Here is a 26,422-nt window from a genome sequence, read left to right on the forward strand (position 1 = left end):
ATACATCTTCTGCCCCCCTCTCTCTTTCTCCTTCTTCTGGTGTCCCAATTATTCTAATGTTTCATCTTATGGTGTCACTTATCTCTCTAATTCTCCCCTCATAGTCCAGTAGTTGTTTATCTCTCTTTTTTGCAGTGTCTTTATTTTCCATCCTTTGCTCTTCTCTATCACTAATTCTCTCTTATGCCTCATTTATCCCAACTGTAAGAGCTTCCATTTTTTTATTGTACCTCATTAATAGCTTTTTAAATTTCAAGTTGGTTAGATTTTAGTTCTTTTACTCTCCAGAAAGGGATTCTCTAGTATCTTCTATGCTTTTTCAAGCCCAGCTAACATCTTTAAAATTGTCATTCTGAACTCTAGTTCTGATATCTTACTAATGTCTGTATTGGTTAGGTCCCTAGCAATTGGTACTGCCTCTTGTTCTTTTTTTTTTTTTTTTTAAGCTGATTTTTTCTGCCTTGTCTTTGTTCAGAGAAGAATAGATGAATGAAAGAACAAAATGCTAAAAGGGTAAACAATGACTTCAGAAACATATACCCTAACCAAGTAAGAAGAGACCCAAAACCAGGGGAGAATAAAGGAAAAAAAAAAATATATATATATATATATAATTAAGCTAATGAATAGAACAGAGCCACACACTTGATTTTGGGTATATTTTGCTCTGTTAGAAGAAACGGTCTCCCAAAATTTTAAATAAAGAAAAACTTATATATATATATAATACAAAAATAAGGGTAAACACAATGAAGGGATGGAATATGACTGTAAAGATGAAAATTAAAAGATTTTTAAAAAAGAATTGATAAGAAGTTGGTTAAAAAATGAAAAAAAAAATTAAAAGAAAGAAAAAAGGAGGAGAGAATGTGGAGAATATGATCAGGCCAGAGACTAGAACTAAGTTATACACTAGATTTTGGGTATATTTTGGTCTGTTAGAAGAAACTGAATCCCAAAATTTCCAAGAAAGAAGAACTTATATGTATACAAAAAATAAGGTTAAATACAATGGAGGGATAGAGTATGACTATAAAAATGAAAATTAAAAGATTTTTAAAAAGGTATTATAAGATAAGATGTTGGTTAATATAGGAAAGAGGAAAAAATTTAAAAAAAAATAGAAAAAAATAAATTTAAAAAATTTAACTTTGAAAGACTAAAGAATCATGGGAACAAAGCTATGAATTCTATGAGCTTTATTTCCATAGCGCTGGAGTTTGCAGTTCTCATTGATTGTTAAACTCGGTCTTGGCTGGATGTTCTTGCTGATCTTCTGGGGGAGGGGCCTGTTGCAGTGATTCTCAAATGTCTTTGCCTGAGGCAGAATTTCACAGCCTTTGCCAGGGGCCAGGCTAAGCAATCTGCTGGGTTGGTTTTGCTCTCAGTAGCTTTTGTTCCCTGAATGCTTTCCCTACAGCTTTGGAGGACAGGAATGAAGATGGCAGCCTCCCAATCTCGGAACCCATAGAAGCTGAGAGCTTAGGGCCCCACTCCTCAGTGCAGTCCATCCTTCCTATCTCTCTGGTCTCTGGCCACACTCCGTGCTCACCTGGCCTGTGACCCAGCATTTCTATCTCTGGTGCAGAATCCTGTTTGGAATCTCCAAACTCAGCCGATTCCTGCAGCATGCTCCCACACCTCTCCTCCCAGGAGAGGAAGGTGAGTCTCTCTGGATCTACAGCTTGTTGGGTCCCTGCTTGAGCAGTGGCCCGACTGCTGTGGATCACAGTTTTGTCAATTCTGAGGTGAGAGCCCACTCCTTGGCTCTCTCTCTGCTGCCAGCTTCCCAGCTCTAATACCTGGGAGCTCTGTTGCACTCAGGCACTCCTGGTCTTTCTGTGACCCCAAGGGACCCGAGACCACACTGTCCCTGTGAGGGCTCCACCCCCCGCTTCGCCTCTGGAGTGACGTCCCTCAGTGAAACAGACTTCCAAAATTTCCAATTTTGTGCTCCACTGCTCTACATCTTGCTGGGAGCCAGTGCCTTCCCCTGTGGTCTATCTTCTCATGTATCCCATTGGCATGTCCTATCTTCCAGAAAATTGTCACTTTTCTGATCCTAGAATTGCTGCTATTCTTTTCTTTGATCTCCTGTTGATTTTGTACGTGTTCAGAATGGTTTGATACTGAGTTTGGCTGAGTTCCTGGGACCAGACAAAATTTAGGTCTCCTACTCCTCCACTGTGTTGCTCCTCTCCAAGTTTGTTCTTTTTACCCCTTTAAGTGTAGTAAATGTATTTATCTGAAATGTTGTGTGGTTCATTTGTGTCTGTTTAGTATTCTATGTTAATTATCCTTATTTCTAATGGAAAGTTAACATACTGTTCCAACTAGTGTTGCTGACTTTAAAAACAATACCCAAATAACAGTGGCATAAAATTCCATTTTATTAATTTTATAGACTCTGTGGGTCAAAAATTCAGACAGGACACAGTGGAAATATTCCTTGATTTCTAAATCTCTAATTGGGAAACCTTGAATACTGGGGTGACTCAATGACTAGGTCTAGAATAATTTGCAGCTTCCTTCACACACATGTTCTGTGGGTGACTTGGTGTTGACTGTAACCTTAACTGGGGCTGTTGACCAGACTGTCTGTGGCCTCTTTGTGTTGTCTAGTCTCTTTAAGTGTAGTCAGACTGTCTACTGACCCAGCCTCAGAAGTCACACATTTCTGCCACATTCTATTGGTTACAATTGAGTCTTAATCCTGCCCAGATTCACAAAGGGAATTATACACCTCCACAGATGAAATAATGACAAGTTTCTAGAAGAGTATATTAGATAAATAATATTGTTGCACCCCTCCTTGGAAAATAAATCTGTAGTCTGCTGGCTGGCCATCACAGTTCACATTCCTACCACATGTAAAATACATGTTCTTCCTCCTAGCAAAACGCAAGAATTTTTTCTTTCACTGCATCAGGCTCAGGCTTGAGTTCCAAAATATTATTTATATAACATCTAGGCTTGTATAAGTCTCCTTAGATATATTATCTTAGGTATAGCTCTTTGAATACTCCTCTTGATATTAAATCTGAAGACTCATAAACTAAAGAGGCACATTATCTGCCCACACCAAACATACAACAGAAGGATAGACTTAGGATAAATAGTATGTACTTTTCAAAACTCAGAAAAATAGGAGGTACGAAACAGCTATTGGTCCACAGTAATTGTGAAATCAAGTCAGGGACTGTTCTCAATTCCTTGGTTAGAGCTCAGTCTTCCTTACAGAGAGCTGTTTTCTGTAGCTTTCATTTGTGTCTATTGGAATTTTGGCCTACTCCTTTAATTATCCTTTCTTTGTAACGAATGACTTGTGTGTGCAATTGAGTTTCTCAGCCTATTACCTGCTAGAAAACAAACAAACAAACAAACCAAACAAACCCAGGGATACAAGAGTATTTTTTTTTTGTACTGTTTCTCTCTCTTTCAGTATAATCTGATTCAATTCCTGTAAAATAGTATGGGATTAAAAATTATGGATATCAAAAAAAATATGGATATCAATTTATCATCCATGAATTTAGGCAAAAAGTATATTGACAGTCCTTTTGAGATAAGTCCTCCTTACTGGATTTCCTGTGAGTATATTGTGGTGTAGTACCCTTAATTTTTTTTTTTTTAAGCTCAATTGTTTAATGGAGTAGATCTGGCATTTCTTTAAGACCCTAAACCAACCTTTGTCAGTTTTAAATGGTCTATAATGCTACCTTATGGTCTATGGTCTATGATACTACCTTAGATCTTTCTGAGTTCTTAGTAAGAATTTTACAGCCTCACCCTGAATTTAATCTATGCTCAAAGCCATTTTTTAATTCAAGAACTTTTTGCTGGCTGAAAACACTTGTCAGATCCTTTATATTTTCCCATAATTCCACTAAAAAAACCCTAGTCATTATTTCATTTATCTCTCCTCTCCCATTTCATTATAGATTGGAAAAAAACAACAACAACAACAACAACAACAAAACCTGATAATGCCCTAAATATTTTGCCTGGAAATCTCAATCATACTATCAAGTTCATTAATATATTTTGTATTTTCTACATTACTATGGGAAATAGCTTTTCTAAATGTTGTGTCACCACATAAGAAGAGTTACCTTTCTTCCAGGTTCCAATACAATTTTCATCACTGTCCTTTAAGCCCTTACTAGTGTCCTTATAAAGGTGTTTAAGGTTTTTGCTAACACTCTCCCTGAGGTCCTTTTGGCTTTCATTGATAGTTTCCCTAATGCCTTGCCATCTCAGCCTTCTCCCCACCTCACTACTCAATGCCAAATCCTGGGCACATATTTTATCTCCCTTGTTGGTTATGTTTTCATTTTGTTTATGGTTTTCTGTGCCATGCAGGAGCATTTTAGTTTCATGTTGTCTCACTTGTGTATTTATGCTTTCATTTCCCTGGCTTTGTTGCCAAATCCAAAAATCATTGCCAAGACCAATATAAAGAAGCTTACTCTTGTATTTTCTTCTAGAAGTTTTATAGTTTCAGGTTTTGCAGTCAAGTACTTAATTATTAATTTTTGTGCATGGTATGAGGTAGTGGTTCAGTTTCATTCTTTTGTATGTGGCTGTCCAGTATTTCTAACACTATTTACTGAAGAGACTGTGCTTTTGCCATTTATACTCTTGGCTCCTTTGTCACAAATTAGTTACCATATATGTGTGGCTTTTTTCTGGGGCTCTCTGTTCTGTTCCATTGACCTATGTGTCTGTTTTACTTTAGTTTTTTATTTAAATTCCAGTTATTTAACATACAGTGTAATATTAGTTTCTGGTGTATATATAATGATTCAACACTTCCATACAACACCCAATGCTCATCACAGCAAGTGCACTCCTTAATCCCCATCACATATTTCACCCAACACCTCGCCCATGTCCCCTGTGGTAATCATCAATTTGTTCTCTATAATTAAAAATTTGTTTCTTGGAGATCCTGGATGGCTCAGTCAGTTAAGCATCTGACCCTTGATTTCAGCTCAGGTTGTGATCTCAGGGTTTGGGATCAAGCTACAAGTCAAGCTCTGCGCTCAACATGAGTCTGCCTGAGAGTATCTCTCTCTTTCAGCCCCCTCTTCCACCTCTCACACACACACACACTCTCTCTCTCTAAAATAAAAGTCTGAGTGACTTATTTTGCTTAGCATAATACCCTCTAGTTCCATCCACATCATTATAAATAGCAAGATTTCATTTTTTGATGGCTGAGAAGTATTCCATTGTGTGTGTGTGTGTGTGTGTGTGTGTGTGTGTGTGTGTACTTCATATATATTCCATATATACGGAATATATATATAGATCTCCTTTACCCATTCATCTGTCAATGGACATCTGGACTCTTTGCATAGTGTGACTACTATTGTGGACATTGCTGCTATAAAGTTTAGGGTGCAAATGTACCCTTGGATTACAGCATTTGTTTCTTTGAGCTAAATACCCAGTATTCAACTTTCTGGGGAACCTCCATGCTGTTTTCCAGAGTGGCTGAACCAGCCTGCATTCCCACCAACAGTGTAGGAGGGTTCCCCTTTCTCCTCATCTTCTCCAACATCTGTCATTTTAGCCATTCTAACTGTGTGAGTTGGTATCTTACTGTGGTTTTGAATTGTATTTCCCTGATGCTGAGTGATGTTGAGCACTTTTTCATGTGTCTGTTGGCCATTTGTATGTCTTCTTCAGAGAAGTGTCTGTTCATGTCTTCTGCCTATTTCTTGATGAGGTTATTTGTTCTTTGGGTGTTGAACTTGGCACTGACAATTTTTATTATAAAGAAATAAGTTCCTTGATGTTGGAAGTGCTTCAATAAGTACACAGATGGGACTACTACAGAAATGTTTAAAAACGTCATTTTAACTCCTTCTTTATAACATTTTCAGCTATACAATTTAGTGAGCCTCATTCAAACTGATTAGAGGTTATAATAGTTTATATATTCAGCTTCAATTCTGTTCAGACTATTCTCAAGCATAAAGGAACTTTTAATTTTCTTCTAGATTTATTGATATTTGTCCTCGATAAGATGAATTTGTGACCATACACTATTATTATTTTTAATTCTGTGAAATAATGTAGAAATAAAATATCTTTGCCATAATTTTAAAATTTTAATTAGAAAGGTAGAGCCAAGAAGTAATTTCACTTGGTAATAAACATAGGTTAGTTAGTAATGTAGATGAAAGGGAATGTTAAGGTTATATATTATTTATGATCTCAACTACTATTTTTAATTCTATCCCTAACACCTAAATTTTACTTGAAACAAAGCAATAACTAATATAACACTTTGTACAAGTATATGTAATATTTGATGTAATTGGACAAAATTTTAAGTTTTCTACTGAAAGAAAGAATTTGAAATTATTTTATTTCTGTTTAGGATGAACTGCTGGACTTTCTATTGATTCCATCCATTTTCCCTTCATTTTAAAATGTAATGGAATTTTTACAGTTAGAAAGGATCCTAAAAATTAGATTAGATGAACACTTTTTGCTTTGTAGGTGAGAAAACTAAATTTATGACTTGCAAGAGTTTGCAAAATTATTCCTCCAATGCTCTCAAAACTAGAAATAAGGAGCAGTGTATTTTCTCTTTACTACTCTTCTTGTACTCTGCAAAGTGAAATACTCTGAACTACTACAGGTGGTATTGCATGGATAGATAGGGTTACCCTCTACCGATATTTGCCTTTGCTTAGGTTCACCTTTCTGGATTATTGTTCATGCACTAGCATGACACACAATTTTTTATCATTTCGTACTTGAAAATCAAATCATAAGAGACTTTAGCAATATTGAGTTCTGATTATTTAAATTAAAGTCAACTTTAAATTGAATTTAATAATTTATTTTTTAAATTGACTAAAGTCCATCAACTTCAAGTTTCAAGATAGCTTGCACATTAATACACTTAATTGTTTTTCTTTTTCCTTTTTTTTTATATTTTATTTATTTATTTGACAGAGAGAAACAACAAGAGAGGAAACACAAGCTGGGAAAGTGAGAGGGAGAAGCAGGCTTCCTGCTGAGCAGGTAGCCTGATGCTAAGCTTGATCCCAGGACTCCATGATCATGACCTGAGCCGAAGGCAGACACTTAATGACTGAGCCACCTAGGCAACCCTCAACTGTTTTTCTTAGTATTAGAAAGCTTATTTTTATGACTCAGTATTTCAGTTCACTAAAAGTTAACTACTTCCCCAGTCCTGCCTACTGTAAGTACTCCATTACTAATCTGGAGATAGGTAGGATGTACTAAAAAATGTGCTAGGAAAATTTTATTTTTTGATATTGACTTTTTCTTTCTCTCTCTCTGCACTTTGAATGCTGTAACTCATATTTGAGTTTCTTTTCTTAACAATAGCACAGATTATGTGCCTGAACACATGTTTTGGCTGTTATTTTTTTTTAAATACGTTTTTGCTTTTAAATGCAAACTGACAAAGTAGTCTTAGATGTTTAATGAAATTATTGCCAGATTGTGAATGCTTATGGAGATATGTACAAGTGAAGACAAAATATTTCAACATTTGTCATAAATGTTTGCTAATGAAAATGGCCTTTAAAATGTGAATAACTCAAACTCCCTCTCATTTTTAAAATACATATTCAACTAATGAAAAACACAATAGTGTCAGTTTTCTAAGAATCTTTTTTAAAAATAAAATATGCATGAAAAATTACCTATGTTGTCAACATTGAAGATGTTCCTTATGAGGTATTCTGCAGTCTTTCTGTTTGCCACAAATTTGCTTGAACATTAAAACTTCATACTTAATTTTTTTCCCGAGACAAATAAAAGCTGTTACTGGCAAAATTAGAATTGTCATCACTGCATCCTATTGGTATAGCAATACCCAGTTTCCTTCCAAGGATTCCCTTTAGTACTTATCATGACTCTAATTTTTCTTTTTTCTTTTCTTTTTTTTTTTTTAAGATTTTATTTATTTATTTGTCAGAGAGAGAGAGAGAGAGAGAGAGTGAGCACAGGCAGGCAGAGTGGCAGAGGGAGAAGCAGGCTCCCTGCGGAGCAAGGAGCCCGATGCGGGACTCGATCCCAGGACGCTGGGATTATGACCTGAGCCGAAGGCAGCCGCTCAACCAACTGAGCCGGGCAGGCGTCCCTCTAATTTTTCTTTAATAAAGAGCATCTTAGTATCCTTTGTGGCTCCCATAAATTCATTCCATAAATTCATATGAAAATCATTGTTGAGATACTTTTAAATGCATTTTCTGATCTCTGTTGTATATTATTTGCTATTTCTCTTTGATATTAAGATATATTGTGGCAATAGCTGGGACATGAATGATTTATTGTATTGTATTATAGGGGATTTATTACTTCCTGTGACATAAGAACTTTGCCTATTTGTTTTTTAAAGATCCCAGTCTACTGTCTTTTTTACTGTTTTGTTGTTCCTAATGATTCCTTATATTGCACCTAAAAGAATATTTAAATTTGGCATATTTTACATCTTTTTTTTCATAAATGTATGAAGTTGGCATTATTATACCTGTTTGAAAAAAAAAAAAGCCTTAGGAACAAAGTTTGCATGTTTGTGGATTCAGTAATGAATTTTAACTGTCAGTTGGGTTTGATTCATGAAGGACATGATGGAAATAATAAGAATAATCTGCAAGATACTTACATACCAGAAATAAGTTGGAAATAAGAAATTATTAGTGCTTCTCTGTTGCTTCAAATACAGCTGTCTGTTGTTATTAGAATGATGCCTCACAGCATCAGTTGGGAGAGGCAGTTAATATATGAGTAACTACTTTTATTTGATGGTAAGTTAGGATAACGGACAGATAAAATCTGTAATTAAAAACCATGCCATGGGGGCACCTGGGTGGCTCAGTGGGTTAAAGCCTCTGCCTTCAGCTCAGGTAATGATCTCAGGGTCCTGGGATCGAGTCCTGCTTAGGGATCTCTGCTCAGCAGGGAGCCTGCTTCCCTTCCTCTCTCTCTGTGGGTCTCTCTGCCTACTTGTGATCTATGTCTGTCAAATAAATAAATAAAATCTTTAAAAACAAAACAAAACAAAACAAAACACCATGCCATGCTTGACTTCTGTTTCTGTCCATGTAAATTTTGGGGGGAGACCTTATTGTCTGCTAAAAAAGCTAGATAAAATATATGAAACATCTGTGTCCAGTCATTGGCACAACAGGAAACACTGACTGCAAACCTTGAGAGAAGATATAAATGATATGAGAACTAAAATTTCACTGTACTTCTTAACTAGATGTACTTTTTAGACCACAGTACAAGAAGGAAGAATACAAGCAGAACTGGCCATTTTTCAAGATGGGGAGAAAAAGACAGGAGTTGTTAGAGTCTGAGGCAGCTGAAATTTGCAGGACAGAATAATATAGTGAGGTAAGTATAAAGTAAAAAGAACTAAAAAAATCAGCAGGAAAATTCTATTGAGTCTTTGGCTATTTACTGATCTATACCTACACAATGTGTGACTCCAGGAATCCAAGCAAGACAACTCTCAAGGAACTATAAATTGAATAATCCCTAGTGCTCACACAGAGCTGGGAATTATTTGCATTTCTTTCAGCCAAATAGGATTCTGAATTAAGCATGCAAAGTCAAGCATCCAATACAAAATTACTAGACATATGGAAAGTTTCTAATGTGACCCACAATCAAGGAAGAAAATCAGTTAACAGAAAAAGACCTAGAAATAATAGAGATCATGGGATTTGAGACAAGACTTAAAATATTTATTGTATGTATAATAAATATGCTTAAGGACATAGAGGGAAAAAGAACATAATTAGGAGAGAAATGGCATTCATAGAAAAGAACAAAAAGAATTTTTTTCCAGATGAAAAATGTAATAGCTGAGATGCAGAATTCACTGGGTGAACATAAAATAATGTAAAATATTGGAGAAAAAAAATGGAGACAGGGAGAACTTAAAGGACTATTTAGATCAAAGTATAAAGATTAAAAAAAATACTGAAAGAAAATGAACCCTATTAGTTACTTGTAAAGCATTATCATATAGTCTAGCATATGTTGAACTGCAGTTCTAGGAAAAGAGGAGAGAGGAACAGAAAATGATTTCAAGGAATAATATTTCCAAATTTGATAGATGTCATTAATCCACATATCAAAAAAAAAAGAGAGAAAAAAGAAAAAGAAAAGCTCAGTGAATCTCCTGTAAAATAATCACACATATGACCACAGCAAGAAACATTTTAATAAATTTTCTGAAATCCAGGGATAATGAAATTTAAGTTTTATTATAAAAGCAGCCAGAGAGAAAAGAAACACAATATAGTTAGGAAAAAAAATATACACAGCTATCTCATTAAAAATAATTTGACCCAAATAATAGTGGAATTATTATTGGCTGCTACTTCAGAGCCATCATGCTGCCCAGCCATGGTCAACCCCTCTGTGTTCTTTGACATAGCCTTGGATGGTGAGCGCCTGGCTTGCATCTCCTTTGAACTGTTTGCAGACAAATTTCCAAAGACATCAGAAAACTTTCCTGCTATTGGCACTGGGAAGAAAGGATTTGACTATAAATGTTCCTGATTTCACAGGATTATCCTGGGATTTAAGTGCAAAGGTGGTGACTTCATGTGCCTTGATGGTACTGGCAACAAGTCCATCTGTGGGGAGAAATTTGATGATGAGAATTTCACCCAAAGCATACAGATCCTGGCATCTAGTCATAGCAAAAGATAAACCCAACACAGAGTGTTCCCACTTTTTTATCTGCACTGCCAAGACTGAGTAGTTGGATGGCAAGCATGTGGTCTTTGGCAGGGTGAAAGAGGGCATAAATATTGTGGAAACCATGGAGTGCCTTGGGTCCAGGAATGGCAAGACCAGCAAGAAAATCACCATTGCTGACTGTGGACAAATCTAATAAATTTGACTGTGTTTTGTCTTAACCACTAGACCACTCTTTCTATAGTCCAGGAGGGCACCTTTTTATGCCCACCTGCTTGAAATATCCTATAATCTTTGTGCTCTCACTGCAGTTCTGTGGCTTCCATATTTTCCTTATTCCTTCTAAGTCTTGCTGGATTGAAGAGTTAAGATTATGATTATGAGGGACGCCTGGGTGGCTCAGTTGGTTAAGCAGCTGCCTTCGGCTCAGGTCATGATCCCAGCGTCCTGGGATCGAGTCCCGCATCGGGCTCCTTGCTCAGCAGGGAGCCTGCTTCTCCCTCTGCCTCTGCCTGCCATTCTGTCTGCCTGTGCTCGCTCTCTCTCCCTCTCTCTCTGACAAATAAATAAAAATCTTAAAAAAAAAAAAAAAGAATTGCTTAAAAAAAAAAAAGATTATGATTATGAAATAAAAACTAAGCAACAACAAAAAGAATAGTGGAAGAACATCTTTAAAGTGCTGAAAGGAGAAAAAAAAGGTGCCAAACTATAAATTCCTGCACAGTATAACTACCATTTAAAATGAATGTGACTCAGTCAAGCTTGCCTCAGTCCCAGCATGGCAGGCTCCTTACCCAAATGACCAGTACAAACCCCTGCCTACACCTTGTCCCTAAAGCCTAGAGTTTTAAAAGTCTACAGGTATGACTGACATAGAGACCAGAGGGCACTTACTTGGTCCTGGACAGAGGGCAGGCAAACAACTCCAGGGGAAGACATCATGGACACAGCATTCTGAAAAAATGCATGGGGCACAGAGTGGGAAATTATTAATTCTTCTCTATGCATGACCCTGAGAGGCAACATTCACAGTGAGGCTCCTAGACACCATTTCTACCCCCAAACCTGTCACCGTAAACACAGAGACACTAGGTGGATGCAGCACAGCATGAACATTGGCTGCCTAACTTGCTTACATCAGGCCCCACCTTGTTGCACTGTGGTGTGACTGCCTTTCTCAGTCAAGCTTGCTTCAGTCCCAGTGAGGCCTCTCCCCCCAGAAGAACAGCACACATCTCTTGACCAGAGTGCTTCAGTTCTGATGGAGTTCCTCTCAGGTCTTATTTCACAAGAAGACTAAAACACACCTAGTTAAAATTCATCATATTCAGGCCAGAGAAAAAATACTGTCCATAGCAAGCAAGGAGAGCCTTTGAAGACAACTGGCCTGAAGGATAGAGCAGCCAAAGCACAGCAGCAGAGTGCACACAGCACACATGGGAGACAGTCCCTGAAGCACCAGGTCTTTGGCACTCCATGACTTCTTCATAAGTCATTTCTTTTGGGAGCAGGAGACATGCCTGGCTCTTTTAAGACACAGAAGAAGGCAAGAGACAGACAAAATACTAAGATGGAAGAATTCATTCCAAATGAAACAACAAGAAGGGACAAGGTCAGAGATCTAAATGAAATAGATGTAAGTAACATGTCTGATGGAGAATGTAAAGTACCAATAATAAGGATATACATTGGGCTCAGGAAAAGAATAGAAAACATCAGTAAGACCCTTACCACAGTGATGAAAGAGTTAAAAAATAATCAGAGGTGGAGAATGCAATAAACAGGATTGGAAACAGGCTTGATGCAATGAACAGCAGGGTAGAAGAAGCAGAGGAATATTGACATAGAAGACAAAATAATGGAAAAATAATGAACTGAACAAAAGAGAGAAGGAAGAATTATGCAACACAAAAATGGACTGAGGGAACTCAGTGACTCCATCAAATGTGTTAACATTTATATTATAGGAGTCCAAGGAGAACAGAAAGAAAGGGGGCAAAAAAATTATTTGAAGAAATAATAGATGAAAAATTTTCTAATCTGAAGAAGGAAACAGATATCCAGATCCAGAAGGCACAGAGATCTCCCGTCAAAATCAAACAAAAGCAGACCCATAGAAGACATACTGTAATTAAATTTGCAAAATGTGATGATAATGAAAAAATCCTAAAAGCTGCAAGACAAAAAATGTCCTTAACTTACAAAGGAAAACCCATAAGGCTAGTTGGAGATTTTTCAACAGAAATGTGGCAAGCCAGAAGAGAGTGCCATAATACATTTAAAGTGCTCTTTAGGAAAAAACTGAAACCAAGAATACTCCATCCAACAAGAATATCATTCAGAATAGATGGAGACATAGTTTCCAAGAAAAACAAAAAAATAAGGGAGTTCATGATCACTATACCAGCCCTGCAAGAAATATTAGTGACTCTTCAAATGGAAAGAAAAGACCAAAAGTGACAAAGGCAAGAATGGACCAAATGGAGAAAATCTTCAGAAATAACCACAAAACCAGTAATAAAATGGAAATAAATATGTATCTATCAATAATGATGTTGAATGTAAATGGACTAAATACTTTAATCAAGATACAGGGTTACATAATGGATGAAAGAACAAGACCCAAGTATATGCTGCCTACAAGGGATTGCTTTCAGACCTAAAGTCTCCTTCAGATTGAAAGTGAAGGGATGGAGAAATGTTTATCATGCAAATAGTTGTCAGAAGAAAGCGAAAGTAGCAATATTTATATTGGATAAAGTAGACTTTAAGACAAAGACAGTAACTAAAGGGGAAAAAAGGCACTATTATCATAATCAAGGGGAAAATCAAATAAGAGGTTATAATAACTATAAATATTTATGCACCTAACATGGGAGCACCCAAATATGTGAAGCAATAACAAACAGAAAGAAACTATTTGATACTAATACAATAATAGTAGGAGATTTTAATATCTTACTTCCATCAATGGACAGATCATCTGAACATAAAATCAACAAGGAAATAACAGCTTTGAATGACACAGTGGACCATACAGACTTAACAGATATATTCAGAACATTCCATCCTAAAACAGCAGAATACACATTCTTTTCAAACACACATGGGACATCCCCCAGAATAGATCACATATTAGGTCACAAAATAGGCTTCAACAAATAAAAAAAAAATGAAATCATACCATGCAGCTTTTCAACCACAACACTATGAAATTAGAAGTGAATCCCAAGATAAAATCTGGAAAGACCACAAATACAGAGAGGTTAAATAACATGATATTGAACAATGAATGGTTCAACCAGGAAATCAAAGAATAAATAAAAAAAATACATGGAAACAAATGAAAATGAAAATACATTGGTCCAAAACCTTTGGGATGAAGCACAAACAGTCCTAAGAGAGAAGTATATAGCAATACAGGCCTACCTCAAGAAGTAAGAAAAATCCAAATAAAAATCTTAACCTTATACTTTGTAGAGGTAGAAAAAAACTACAGAATAAGCCTAAAGCCAGCAGAAAGAAGGAAATAATAAAGATTAGAGCAGAAATAAATGGTATATAACCTAAAAAAAAAAAAAAAAGAACAATGGAAGAGATCAGTGAAACAGGTACTAGTTTTTTAAAAAATATAAAATTTGATAGAGCTCTAGCCAGACTTATCAAAGAGAAAAGAGGAAAAACCCAAATAAATAACATCACAAATGAGAGAGGAGAAATAACAACCAACATCACAGAAATAAAAATGTTTATAAGATCATATTATGAAAAACTATACGCTAACACTTTGGACAAACTGAAAGAAATGGATAAATTCCTAGAAACATACAACTCAATAACTAGTATCAAAACCAAAACAGGAAGAAATAGAAAACTCGGACATAGCAATAACCCCCAAAGAAATGAAATCAGCAATCAAAAAACTCCCCCCATCCAAAAAAAAGTCCAGGACCAGAGAGTTAAAGCTATTCTTCTCAAACTGTTCTAAAAAATAGAAAAGGAAGGAAAACCTCCAATTCATTCTATGAGGTCAGTATTATCATGATACCAAAACCAGATAAAGACTCCACTCAGAAAGAGAACTACAGGCCAATATCCCTGATGACCAGAGATGCAAAATTTCTCAATATTTAAAAAAAATTTTTCTCAATATTTTAATAGCAAACTGAATCCAAAAATAAATTAAAAAAATCATTCACCATGATCAAGCAGGATTTATTCTTGTGTTACCAGGGTGATTCAGTATTCACAAATCAACCAATATGACATATTCCATCAATAAAATAAATGATAACAATGAATGATCATTTTAATAGATGCAGAAAAAGCGCCTGACAAAGTACAACATCATTTATGATAAAAACTCTCAACAAACTAGGTTTAGAGGGACCATACCTCAACACAGTAGGGTCTGTATATGAAAAACCCACAACTAACATCATCCTCAATTGGGAAAAACTGAGAGCTTTCCTCCTAAGGTCAGGAACAAGACAAGGATGTCCATTCTCACTATTTTTATTCAACATAATATGGGAAGTCTTAGCCACAGCATCAGACAACAAAAACAAATAAAAGGCACCCAGGTAGCAAAGAAGTAAATTTTTCACTATTTGCAGATGACATGATACCATATATAGGAAATCTGAAAGACTACTAAAAAACTGCTGTAACTGATAGACAAATTCAGAAAAGTTGCAGGATACAAAATCAATGTACAGAAATCTCTTGCATTTCATACCAATACACCAACAATGAAGCAGCAGAGAGAGAAATTAAGGAATCAATCCCATTTACATTTACACCAAAAACGAAGGAATAAAACTGACCAGAAATAAAAGACCTGTACTCTGAAAACTATAAAACACTGATGAAAGAATTAAAGATGACACAAAGGAATGGAAAGACATTCCATACTCATCGATTGGAAGAACAAATATTATTAAAACATCTGTACTACTCAAATCAATCTACACATTTAAAGCAATCTTTATCAAAATACCAAGATATCAAAATACCATCTTTCACAGAACTAGAACAAAAATTCTAAAATTTGTATGGAACCACAAAATACCTTGAATAGCCAAATAGTTTTTAAAAGAAAAGCAAAGCTGGAGGCATTACAATTCCAGACTTTAGGAGTTTTACAAAGCTGTAGTAAAACTGTATGCTATTGGCACAAAAACAGACACATAGGTCAATGGAACAGAATAGAAAACCCAGACATGGATCCATAACTCTTTGGTCAATTACTCTTCAACAAAGCAGGAAAGAACATCTAATGGGTAAAAGACAATCTTTTCAACAAATGATATTGGGAAAACAGGATAGCATATGCAAAAGAATGAAACTGGGCCACTTTCTTAGACCATAAACAAAAATAAATTCAAAATGGATTAAAGGCCTAAATGTGAGACCTGAAGCCATAAAAATCCTAGAATAGAATACAGGCAGTAATCACTTTGACATTGGCCATAGTAACTTCTTTCTAGGTATGTTTCCTGAGGCAGGGGAAACAGGAGCAAAATAAAGTGCTGGGACTACATCAAAATGAAAAGCGTCTGCACAGTGAAGGGAACAATCAGGAAACTAAAAGACAACCTACAGAATGGGAGAATTTATGTGCAAATGACATATATGACAAAAGGTTAATATCCAAAATATATAAAGAACTTACAAAGTTCAATATCCAAAAAACAAATAATCCAATGAAAAAGTGGGCAGAAAGTATGAACAGACATTTTTCCAAAGAAGATCTCCAGATGGCCAACAGACACATGAAAAGATGTTCCTCATCACTTACCATCAGGGAAATGTAAACCAAAATTACAATGAGATATCACCTCACACCTGTCTGAATGGTACAATCAACAACACAAGAGAAAACAGGTGTTAGGGAGGATGTGGACAAAAATGAACATTCATGCAACATTAGTAGGAATGCAAACTGGTGTAGTCATTGTGGAAAACAGTATGAAGGTTCCTCAAAAAGTTAAAATAGACCTATAGCACAATGGAGCAATAGCACTACTGATGTACCCAAGGAATATAAAAACACTAATTCAAAGGGATGCATGCACCTCTCTGTTTATAGCAGCATTTTCTATAATAGCCTATTTATGGAAGCAGCCCATGTGTCCACTAAGGAAAATAGCCTATTCATGGAAGCAACCCAAATGTCCACGAACTAAGGAATGGATAGAAAAGTTATTTATACTTAAAATGGAATATTATTCAGCCATAAAAAAGAATGAAATCTTGTCATTTGCAATGACAAGTAGCTAAAGAGTATTATGCTAAGCAAAATAAGAGAAGAGAAATAGCATATGATTTCACTCATGTGTAGAATTTAGGAAACAAAACAAATGAGCAATGAGAAAAAAAGAGAGAGTGAAACTATGAAACAGACTTTTAAATATAGAGAACAAACTAATGATTACCACAGGGAAGGTGGGTGGGGGAATGAGTTAAGTGGTTGATTGGAATTGAGGAATGCTGTTATTGTGATGAACATGGGGTGTTGTATGGAAGTGTTGAATCATTATATTGTATGCTAATATTACACTGTATGTTAACTAACTGGAATTTAAATAGAACTAAACTAAACTAAACTAAAATAAGAGCAAAAAAGAATGCAAAATAAATACATTTAAGACAAATTAAAACTGAGAGAATTGTCATAAATTAAAGGCAAAAAATGCAAAGTATATTCTGAAAGACTACCAAATATAGAAAGCTAGAATGACTCTATTCACATCAGTTATAATGAAATAGCAAGTTGTTAATAAAACATAATAATCCTATACATGAATGTGACTAACTCAAGAGTAACACATGAAATATATCTAATAGAATTAAAAGGAAATATATAAGTACATGCATCATTATGATGAAAGATTTCAACATTCTTCTTTCAATATTCCGTTTAATAAAGTAGTCTAAAATCCTTTAGAATAAAGAAAATTTAAAAATTCCTCCATAAATTGAAAACTAGACTGAACAACTACAGAACAACTGTATTTTATAAGTGTACATGAAATGTTGACCAAGATAAACCTTATACTGAGCTACATAAAGTTTCAACAAATTTCAAATGATGCAATTCATACAAATATGTTTGTAACCCTAATGGAATTAAATAAATAAGAGGAGTTACCAGGCACCCCTCTAATTTAAACATTTAAAACCACCAAGTTCTTTCTAAATATTGTGCTAGATTATCCCAGGAATTATCATATGTTCTGTTTCTCTTTGTTTGAATTGAAATATTTATTAAAATTTTCTTTGTAATGTTTTAATTTTGTTGTCACTTAAAATCATGTTACATGGTTTCCATATTGTCAGGATTTTTCATTTTTAGATGTCAGCTCTTCCCAAATTGATCTAGAGTCAATGCAATAATTTTCAAAATCTCAGCAGGTTTTGTTTTTGGGAAAGGTAGAAATTAAAAAGTTTATTCTAATATTTAAAAGAAAATGTTAAATGAAAAAGTATACAATTTGGGAAAAAAAAAGAACAAACTGGGAATATTTATTTTCTTTGACATCAAATAATACTATAAAGGTACAGTAATCAAGACAATGTGGCATTGGCATAAGGATGGAGCTTCAGAGGAATAATATAGAATATAGTACAGAAATGGACCCATAAATATGGTAAGTTGCTTTTCAACAAAGGCACCATGGTAACTTGATGCAGAAAGGATGGTTCTTCAATTTCAAAAATGGTGCTGGAAAAACTGATATCCATTAAACCAAAATAAAAAAACCTTCAACCTTTTCATCCATTAAAACAAAACAAAACAAAACTCTCAGCCATTTCTTTGCTCTATACACACATAGAAAAATAACTTAAAATAGATCAGAAAACTAAATGTGGAAACTAAAATACTTCCAATGAGAAAACAGAAGAGTATCTTTGTGATTTTGAGTTGGGAACAGATTTCTCAGGTAAGGCATAAAAATGCATAAATCACAAAAACATCTATATATGTGGGCATGTGTGTATGTGTGTGCATGCATGATATGTATACCCAAGTTGTATATGTATACATATACACACATAGAGTTTTGTTTATCAAAATGAAAGCTTTCTTATTATCAAAAGACATTGTTAAAAAAATGAAAAGAGAACCCACATAATGGGAGGAAATATTTGCCACACATACAGCAGGAAAAAAATTGTATATTGAACACATAAAAACTGCTCGATATTATATAATAATACAAACAACTCAGTTACAAATAGGCAAAATAACCATACCAGGTTTTCACAATTGAAGATATTCAAAAGTCCAATATGCATGTCAAGAGATGTTGAACAACTTTATTCATTAGGGAAATATAAAACCAATGAGACATTTTATATAGCATAAAATAGAATTAAAACTAAAAATACCTGAAAGTAGCAAGTGCAGTGTAGAATGTAGATTACTGAAATTCTCATACATTGCTGGATGAAATGTAAAACTATTTTAAACAACAGTTTTCTAAATTTTTAACTTCTGACAAAGTTAAATACCTTATGACAGCAGTTCCATGTTCCTGGAGCTATGAAAGCATGTATCCACCCAGACATGTGCACAAATACTCATAACATCTTTATTACTAATAGCCCTAAACTGGAGAGAGCTAAATGTATCTCAACAAATGAATGAATTAACTATAGACATATATAGTTAAGTAACTATATACATTTATAGTTAATATACTATAGACGTCTATAGTTTATTCATTCATTTGTTGAGATATATATAGTTAACTATATATAGTATAGTGCATATGTTATAAACTATAGTATATTAACACAATAGAGTACTACTTGGCATTAGAAAGGAATAAGCTACTGGTAAAAGAAACAACATGAATTAATATGGAGAAGATTATTCTGAGCAATATAGTCTGAACAAAAAATAAATAAATAATGTGAGATTCCCTTTTAATGAGATTCTAGAAAAGGCACAAGTAATCTATAGTGAAAGAAGGCACATCTGTGATGCCTGGGGCTCTAACTGGGTGGGGATGATTGTTGAGGGACTTTAGGGAACTTTCTGGCATGATGACATTGTTCTTTATCTTGATCTTGCTTGTGGTTATACATTTTGGTATCTGTTAAAACTTATTAAACTGTTTATTTAAAAATTAGTGACTTTTATTTTATGTAAGTTGTAATTAAAAAAGTGACTTGAAAGTGTCTTGCCTCAGGTGGTTTTTCTTCTATTATCTCTCTTTTGCTTCCTGAGATGCAGTTTGCATAGAGTTGTTCCTTTCTGTCTTTGGAACAAAAGTCATAATATCAGATGTCCTTAAAAGAATGTAATGATAAAAGTGATATCCAATATTTATTGAATATTTATTTGGCTTCAGGTAATGTTCTAAGGGCTTCAGTTGTGTTAATCCATTTTGTCTTCTCAGGAGTCCGAGGAGATGGTAAACAGTAATGCTCTGATTTTACAGATGAAGAAATGCAGTCTGAGAAATATAAAATTTGTCCAAGGTAAAACAACGAACAAATAAACTAAATAAGAAGGTTTTAAACTCAAGAAGTTTATATTTAGAGCCTGTCCTCTTGATAATATAAATACAAATGGATTTTTAAGGTTCGCAGCAAAGGCAAGAGAAGAAACAAATTGGACAAATCTTAATTTCCAGTATTATCCTTAAAGTCATAATCTCATAAAATAGAAACTGAAAATAAAAAAGCAAACTAGACCTTAATTTCAGAAGTGTTGACATTTTATAAAATATATTTAAAAACTATTTAGTTCTAATTCACCAATAAGAGCTAAGTAATTTGTCACTTTAAGCAACTCTTATACTTGGCAAGGGTGAATTAGTTGGTCTTGGGATATCATGACAATAGGACACATTTATCCTTTATTTTTGAGCATCTGATCTGTGGGTTGCACCCTTGGTTATGGACCAACTGGACCTGCTTACCCAAGAATATTCTTTTGGATTCCTATCTCTCTTATCCCTTTTCACTAGTGGCTTCCATATCTTCAGAATCTGCCTCTTGGTCAGAGAAAATTCTCTTCTTACTTGAGCAAGCTCATTTATTTCTGAGTTGGACTTACAGACAAGCATTTCTTATATTTCTGTTGTAGTTTGTCCATACCAAAACTCAGGCACTAATGGCAACAATGGTGGTGATGGTGATGGTATGTGGAGTTGGGGAAGCACTGGGTTTATAGTGTTCAAGCACAGTCTCACAATATCCTATATTCACTCATAATGCCCTGCTGAATTTGGTCCTCCCACACCTGCCTTATTTTTTTGCTGCTATTATCAGAGACTTGGCTCATGGCTTCCCTAAGGCCATTCCATTGCATGACCCAACAGAAATGCTTATGGATTTTCTAACCTCTGTTGAGGTCATATTTAAAATATAAAAAATAACTATTTCCCAATAGTTACAATGGACTCCAGATGAATTAGAGAATGTGGTTAGACCCCTGTTTACATGGTTTACATGGTAGACCCCTGTTTACATGACCCTGAATACTTTGTGAAAATTAAGAAGCTTGTCTTTCTCAGGCCACACAGAGGATTTCACTGGTGGTAGTTACTATATGTTGAACTGAATGTCACTTTGGGCTCAGGAAAATTGGGAGTCTGAAATATAAATTATTTCCTCCACTTTTTAAATGGAGTTTCTAGAAGTTTTGAGAGAAGGAATTACTCATAGTAAAATTTAAAAAAAAATTAATTCCAATTAGTTAAGCTACAGTGTTATGTTAGTTTCAAGTATAAAATAAAATGATTCAATAATTCCATACATCACCCTTGCTCATTATGACAAGTACACTCCTTAATCCCCATCATCTATTAACACAAGACCCACACTCTCCCCTCTGGTAACCATTAGTTTGTTGTCTATAGTTAAGAGTCTATTTCTTGGTTTAGCTCTCTCTCCTTTTTTCCCTTTGCTCATTTGTTTCTTAAATTCCACACATGAATGAAATCATGTGGTATTTGTCTCTGATTGATTTATTTTGCTAAGATTATACTCTTTAGTCCCATCCATGTAGTTGCAAGGCAAGATTTCATTCCTTTTTATGGCTGAATAATATTCCACTTTAAATTTTATATATATATGTTATATATATGTATATATATTTTTTTAATTTTTATTTTTTTAAAAGATTTTATTTATTTATTTGACAGAAAGAGATCACAAGTAGGTAGAGAGGTAGGCAGAGAGAGATGGAGAAGCAGGCTCCCTGCTGAGCAGAGAGCCCAATGCAGGACTCGATCCCAGGACCCTGGGATCATGACCTGAGCTGAAGGTAGAGGCTTTAATCCACTGAGCCACCAGGCACCCTATATTTTTATTTTTATATATAAATTTTTATATATAAATTATATATATAAATTTTATAAATTATATATAAATTTATATATATAAATAATATATATTTATGTATAAATATATATTTATACACACACACACACACACACACACACACACACACACACACCTCCTTTTAATCCATTCATTAGCCGGTGGACACTTGGGTTGTTTCCATAAATAGGCTATTGTAGAAAATGCTGCTATAAACATAGAAGCGCATGTATCCCTTTGAATTAGTGTTTTTATATTCCTTGGGGCGCATAAGTAGTGCAATTGTTACATTGTACTGTAGCTCTATTTTAACTTTTTGAGGAACCTTCATACTGTTTTCCACGTGACTACACCAGTTTGCATTCTTACCAATGTTGAATGAGTGTTCGTTTTTGTCTACATCCTCCCCAACATCTGTTTTCTCTAGTGTTATTGATTGTACCATTCAGACAGGTGTGAGGTGAGATTGTAATTTTGACTTACATTTCCCTGATGGTAAGTGATGAGGAACATCTTTTCATGTGTCTGTTGGCCATCTGGAGATCTTCTTTGGAAAAATATCTGTTCATACCTTCTGTCCAAGTTTCATTGGATTATTTGTTTTTTGGATATTGAACTTTGTAAGTTCTTTATATATTTTGGATATTAACCCTTTGTCAGATATGTCATATATTTGCATATATATTCTCTCATTCTGTAGGTTGTCTTTTAGGTTTCCTGATTATTCCCTTCACTGTGCAGAAGCTTTTCATTTTGATGTAGTCCCAGTAGTTTATACTTTGCTCTTGTTTCCTCTGCCTCAGAAAACATACCTAAAAAGAAGTTGCTATGTCCAATGTCAAAGAGATTACTGCCTGTGTTCTCGTCTAGGATTTTTATTGCTTCAGGTGTCACATTTAGGTCTTTAACCCATTTTGAGTTTATTTTTATTTATGGTGTAAGAAATCGGTCCAGTTCTTTCTTTTGCATATGCTGTCCAGTTTTCCCAACAACATTTGTTGAAGAGACTGTCTTTTTCTCACTGGAACTTCTTCCCTCCTTTGTCCAAGAGTAATGGGCCATAGAGCTGTGGGTCCATGTCTGAATTTTCTCTTCTGTTCCAGCGCACCCAGCAACTGGGTGGAGTGCGGGAACAGCTTTAATAAAATTTGCCCTGATGCTTGGCATGAGGCTGGGAGTGTTTGTGAAGTCTTGCCTCCCGCAGTTGGCTCTGTGTTTAGGAGGGGCAGGAGGGGGTACTTTTGAGGGGGGATGCAGTGAAGGAAAATGCCCTCTTTTTTGTAGAAGTCCCGCAGTATGCTCTGAAATCAGTATGAACAGATCGGTCTCCTGTTTGCCTCCAGCACTGTGTAAACTGCCATTTTTATGCTGCCTATCAGTGCAGGCTTCTGTGTCTTTAATGGCTGCCATCCAGCTGTCACTCCCCCTCCAGCCTCACCCAATGCTGAGTCAGCTGACTTCTAAATCTTCAGGGTCCAAGTCCCACTGGTTTTACCAACACAGAATTTGGCCTCTCTGGGTTTTTTTTTTTTTTTTTTTTTTTTTTTTTTTTACTTATTTGACAGAGAGAGAGAGATCACAAGTAGGCAGAGAGGCAGGCAGAGAGAGGAGGAAGCAGGCTCACTGCTGAGCAGTGGCCTCTCTGGTTTTTAAAACCAAACATCACGGGGTTGAATCTTCCCTGTGTGAGATCTCTGATGTGAGGGCTCTTTTCTCTGCCCTTTCCATGCACGCAGTTTCCTTCCTCCTGTGGGCAGTCTTCCTCCACTTTTCTGACCCTCTTAACCTTTCCATATGGCTTCTTCTCTATATTTAGTTGTGGCGTGTGTTTTTTTTTTTTTCCTTCCAGTCTTTGGATTATTCTCCACTTTACTGACTTGGATGTGGATATCTAGTTGTAAACGTGGGATGGGACCCTTAGCTCAGGGTCCTCCTATTCCAGCAACTTCCCTAGATCCTAGCCTGTATAGCAAAAGTTTTAATGTCAGTGGTGGCATATTCCAAATGTCAAGAGCTTTATTTTAAAATTCTTTTGTTTAAGTATAGTTGGTGCATAATGTAACATTATTTTTAGATATTCAGTGTAGGGATTTGACAAGTTTGTATGTTATGCTGTGCTCACTGCAAGTGCAGCTATTGTCACCATCCAATACTAATACAATGTCATTGACTCTATTCTTTATGCTGGGTCTTTTATTCTCACAACTTATTCATTCCATAACTGGAAGCCTGTACCTCCCACTCCTCTTAGCCCACTTTTCCCATTGCTCTGCCCCTCCCTTTTGTTCTCTGTATTTGTAGATCTGATTCTGTTTTTTGTTTCTTTATTAATTTCCTTTAAAGATTGACATGTGAGTGAAATCATACGGTATTCATCTTTCTCAGTCTGATTTATTTCATTTAGCAAGATACCCTATAGGTCCATTGATGTTGTTGCAGATGGCAGAATCTCAGCCTTTTTTATGGCTGCATAATATACTTTTATCTATATCTATATCTATATCTCCCACATCTTACTTATTCATTCATCTATAGATGTGTGGGAGAGTTTAGTCCCATAATCACATAATAGCAGCTATGGAGAAAAGGTCAGTTGGTAAGAGAACTGAAGTCTCACTGTATAATTTTCACATATTCATAACTCTCAAATATTCCTTTATTGAAATTGTTCTGCTTCTTTTCCTTTCAGTCTGGGAGAAACGAGGAAAGCTGATCTTTCTCTCTTTAGATTTTCTACAATGGTGAACTTGCTAAAACCATTATCTACACCTTTCATTTTCTTCTTTTTGTTTTTTAGAGAATATTAAAATCTCTATGTAAAATATTAAATCTCCATGTAAAATCTCTATGTAAAATCTAATGTATGTTTAACATCAAATGATCAGCTTATATATTCACTAGACTTTAAATCTCAATAGATATATTGATGAAGAAGCAAATTCTGCTTATATATTTTATATTATATCCATATATTTATACTTATAATTAGATTAAGTAAATTATTTCATATATCATAATAAAATAAAGACTATCCCCAGTTATGGATGTGGTATATACTTAGTAAGAGTACTTAAGGAGGAAAATCAGTTGAAACTTCTAAATTTTAATCAATGATAATTCCTCAGTAAACATTTTAAAGGATATTTAAAAAAATCAGGCACAAAAATTCTGGTTAATATCTCACTAATAATGATGATGCTAAGAGGAGATGGGAGGGGTACTCAATATACCTAGAAAAGGTAGAGAAGATTGGAGAAAGGTAGTATAGAAATTAGTACATTATAGAACTCTAGATCTCTAATATTATTAAACCCAATTTTGCAAAGTGTAGGCAAAATGATGAGGAGGGAGACAGAATTTACTGCTGCTCTGTGACAACATATTTCATTATTCTATCCTTTCATATCCTTTCACTGCCATGCATGACTGCACACACATAAAGGAACTGGACCAGATTAATGGGAATTGAGGGGTAAATAAAGGTGACATGTGGGCAGAAAATGGTAGTTCAGTAAGGAAATCCTTTTCATTTCTCCTTGGAACTGTATAATTAAAAGTTAAAACTTTGAAGAGAAGGATTGGATTCTTAAGGTAACACTGAATATGTAATCTCACAAATATAACTTTGAATAGATGAAACAGCTTTCATTCCTTCTGATACATCCATTTAACATAGAGAATATTGCTTAGTAGTAAGCAAGAGGAATGCAGTTTCTGCAGCTGCAGGCGTAGAATATAACATTAAGAGTTTTGAAAGAAAAATTACTCAGAAAAACCTACATATTCATAATCCTCCTTTGTTCAGAAAAAAAAAAAAAAAGACACAAAATGATTCTCTGTGTGCATGTTTTTCACTAAGCACTCTTTCTAAGTCCCTGGCTTTGGTTGCCATGAAATGAGCCCCGCAGATCTCTTACTTTGGGAAGCCTAATAGCTGATGTCTCTGAATATACCACCAAGCTTATGAAGTGGCCAAACTTCTAAAATCAAGCTTCTCTGAGTCACTGAAAGAGCATGGCAGAGAGATTAAGACAGTCTATTCCTGTGAGACATGAGATTCCTTTGACAAGTGACTTGGGTTCAAGGACTCTCCATTGACCTTGGCTAAACTCCTAAAAAAATTCACTGTTGTCTAAGCCTCTTCCTGCCTCTATCCTCTTTTCCCTCCCTCCCTCCCTTCTTTACAGGTCTGCCCCTTGACAGTCCTGATGGTTCTTTAGTCTCTTCTGGCTCTTTCCCTCTTTTCTTTCACAGGTATTTGCTCAATGAATCACTTGTATATCAAATTCTATTGGCACCTCCTTTCTAGATGAACTGAATTTGCAGAAATGATCCAAGAAAACAGAAAGTATAATGAAATTCTATGATCAGC

The 26,422-nt window shown here is 35.1% G+C and overlaps 1 pseudogene; it reads left to right on the top strand.

Annotated features, from left to right (window-relative positions):
* The first annotated feature begins 10,413 nt into the window (after window positions 1–10,413).
* On the top strand, window positions 10,414–10,906 carry LOC125094226 (peptidyl-prolyl cis-trans isomerase A-like; annotated as a pseudogene).
* Window positions 10,907–26,422: the final 15,516 nt, after the last annotated feature.

This window comes from Lutra lutra, chromosome 2, assembly GCF_902655055.1.
Source record: "Lutra lutra chromosome 2, mLutLut1.2, whole genome shotgun sequence".
NCBI classification, from domain to species: domain Eukaryota; kingdom Metazoa; phylum Chordata; class Mammalia; order Carnivora; family Mustelidae; genus Lutra; species Lutra lutra.